General features: G+C 27.7%; 1 pseudogene; it reads left to right on the top strand.

The window, feature by feature from the left end:
• LOC107634213 overlaps positions 3,222-3,684 on the top strand; it is a 17,709-nt pseudogene continuing 17,246 nt past the window's right edge.

Genomic DNA, 3,684 nt, shown 5'->3' with positions numbered 1-3,684 from the left:
TGCTTGACCACTTAAAATATGTAAAAACTTTACAACTTATTCCTCAAACACAGCTATATCAACTAATCTCTTCCACAAAGTATATCAACTAACCTTTTAAACATATCATATTATAACTCATACGTATTATAAAACTGTGAGTTATGATGTGCTTTTAATTGAGCTATCAACTCCTCCTGTATATAATCTCTATTATATGGTTGTGTGCTTGAGCGATTGGTCTTTCAATTAGAAACATATACGGTCATCTATATTACATACAAGCTAAATATCCACATAAACAATTCAACCTAAGATTTCTATTCCGTCAAATTCATTCATATTACCTATATATATATTCAGATAAAGCAATACACATGAATCACGTCTATGGAAGGGAAAGCGAGCAATACGTTAAAAGTCTGGATGTATATTATATAGGTGCAATATACATACGATGAAACAAAGAAACACACATACTTTATCGATGAAGCACGTCTACACGGAAAGGAAGAATTAATCCCAAAAGTCCTTATAGTTTTTTCAACAAGTAAAAATGTCCAACAATAACTAAATATTCTTTCTATCTTAAAAAAGTTTATATTAAATCCTTATCGTTTGAAATATTAAAAGAAATGAAATATTTCTAAGAATTTTATATATATACAGACCTAATTTAAAAAATTATAAATAAAATATTTGATTACAAATATAAAAAAATTGTAATTTGCCCTCCATTACTAATTTGCAAACCACAAATTCACAAGCGTGATTGTTGGTAGGTCATAGATGTTAAAAGGAAAAGTATAGGAAACAACTTTTTTCGAATGATAATTAACCTTTTATTTTACCACATCAAAAGCTTTGTAGATAATGTTGTCCCAAAATACCTAACCTATTATGTATTAACTAAAGAGGGCACACTTTCCTTGTCTCTTGCGTCTAACTAACCTATCAAGTCTCTAAAAAGTTATTAAAAAGGTCACATATTAAATGAAGGTTGTATCTCTAACCATATTTCTGTAATCTTTATTATCAGCGGCTTCCTAGGAGTGGAATTTATTTATAGATTGACGTGAACACCATACTAGACTCACTACAACAATATAGATTATTTTTGAGAGTTATAATGTGTAAAAAAAAATTAACATTTATCAAAAAAATAAATTTTGACACTATTTTAACTATGAAAATATGTTAATAAAAGTTTTGTCAAAAATAGTATTTTTAACATATAAGTGATTGTGAAAAAAAAAATTAAATCTTATTTTGATAAATATTGATTGTCAAAAATAATTTGTTAGAAAATTTTGAGAACATATTTTCTGTGATACTTATTAATTGTCAAAAATACTATTTATTTTGACACTTATTGACTATAAAATATTCTCAACAAAAAATTTTAACAAAGAATGGGATGAGATCTTGAAACTAAAGAATAACTTGAGATTTTGAAGATAAAGAATGAGTAGTATAATCCTAAACTGAGAGCAGTGTGATGTCAAAATTAACAGAGCCAAAGAAGAAGAAAAATAGTGGAGTAAATTAAAAACAAACGAGTGTCAAAATTGATGAGTAATTTTCTATGGTCAAATTATTCATCAAGAAAACATAGAAAATTTGACATTTATGATATTTGTCAAAAATATATATTAATTTTGACATTTAATTATGGTGTTAAAAAATAAAGTGTTAAAATAACTCTATTTTCTTGTAGTGACTTTAGGAGTGTGGATGGTTCGGTCCGGTTCGAAGATTCGATCTGTTTCTGAACATTTTAAGGGCTAATTTGGGGTGATTTTATCGGTCCAGGGTCGGGTAAGGGTCTCAAAAATAGACCCGGTCATTATTTTAGGTCGGGTTCGGGCTATGGCTTGGGTCACCCGAAATCGGTGCGGTGGCCCGGTCATCATACACAATTGATATTTTGTGTATTAGTGATGGATGATGACTATTCTTATGTGAAATTTAAGTATTGTAAACCTTAATATTTTGTGTAATTAGTTATTATAAGACTATAAGTTAATGTTTTATGTTTAAAATGCATAAGATTTTAGACTAATTAATGCATAATATTGTGTTATTTGTATTGATTTAAATATTTGGTGTTATTAGACAATATTAGTATTGATTATGGTTATGCTTTAATTTTAGAGAAGAATTGGTTTTTATTATATTTTTCTAAGTAAATTTTATCATGTCAAATAATGGTTGGAGTCTTGAAAATTTGGATATTTTCACATGCTAGCTTATAAGAAGGTATCAAGATAATGTAATGTTAATGGCCCGGTTTTCACTCGGTTTTTATCCGGTATAATCGTGACCCGAAAGTGTATAGGTTTCATCGGATATAGGGTCGGATTCGGGTCTAATAAATAGGTCCGGTATATATTTTGGGTCGAGTCTGGGTCACATTAAACCCGATTTCACCCGACTCATGCACACCCCTACTAGACCTCATTGTATTATTTTGTGATTTGAATGCATTTTATTATTGGCAACGGGCAGACGACGCTTCCGCCGGATCTCGATATATCACGTGCGTTTTTTTGGCGCACTGTGTTCAGTGACGGAACTTAACTAGGGTAATGGAGGGTCATGGCCTCTCCAAATTTTTTATAAAAAAGTTAGTAGTAATTTTTAAAAAAATAAAGAATAGTTTAGTTGGCTCAAATGCTTTACTATAATTTAGGGTATCTAGGTTCAATTCCTATCTTATGCTTTTGTTTCTCATTCTAAAATTAGGTATTTTTATTATTTAATTTAATTTTTCATATGATAAAAAATATTAGAATATTCAATAAGTATTGATATTATTGTATTTGTATAAATTAATTAAAAAAATCAATAAATATTATAAATTTTAATATTTATCCTTCTAATTTTTTTATATATTTTATAGAATATATATTCAAATTTTTATACAAAATATGAAAATAATGATAAAAAAATCAAAGAATTGATACATTTTTTAAGAGGAAGACTAATATTCAAGAAGGAAAACATATAAATTCTACAATATCAACACCTATAAATAGTTCTTCTACTTTAATGAATCATAAAAAAAGTGAGATATAACCTTCAAAAATTTAAAGAGTTACATCAAATGAGTTTGACTTTAAATTTTTATATTAAATTTTTTTCCCCAAAATTTTGTTTCAAACTCTACCACTAACTGTGTGTATCTATATATATATATTAGTCCATCTCGTTTCTCTTATCTCATCTCATACCTCATTTTATTGTGTTCTTTGAAAATTGTTCTTCTGCCTCTCAATTTATCTAAGATAATACATAATGGAGTTAGGAAGCATACTACAGTTCCTTAAGGACAAGACCATCTTAGTCACTGGTGCTACTGGCTTCCTTGCAAAAAGTATATTGTATCTTGCTTTTATATATATATGACTCTACTTACTAATTTTATTTGATTAATTAGCATGTGTTTAATTACCTGATTTGATTTTTTGATTTGGTAGTTTTTGTGGAAAAAATTCTTAGAGTGCAACCAAATGTGAAAAAACTTTATCTTCTACTGAGAGCTCCTGATATTGAATTTGCTAATCATCGCTTGCATCACGAGGTAAATAAATCAATATGTTGTTTTTGTTTAAATCTATCTTTGAAATTTTTGAAAAATTTTAAAGTATAGGTAAAATTTTAAAGTACATATGACATGATGCCATTGACTTATTAATTTACAAT

The sequence above is a fragment of the Arachis ipaensis genome, chromosome B03 (assembly GCF_000816755.2).
Source record: "Arachis ipaensis cultivar K30076 chromosome B03, Araip1.1, whole genome shotgun sequence".
Lineage (NCBI taxonomy): Eukaryota > Viridiplantae > Streptophyta > Magnoliopsida > Fabales > Fabaceae > Arachis > Arachis ipaensis.
This window is presented reverse-complemented; position numbering and strand designations above follow the sequence as displayed.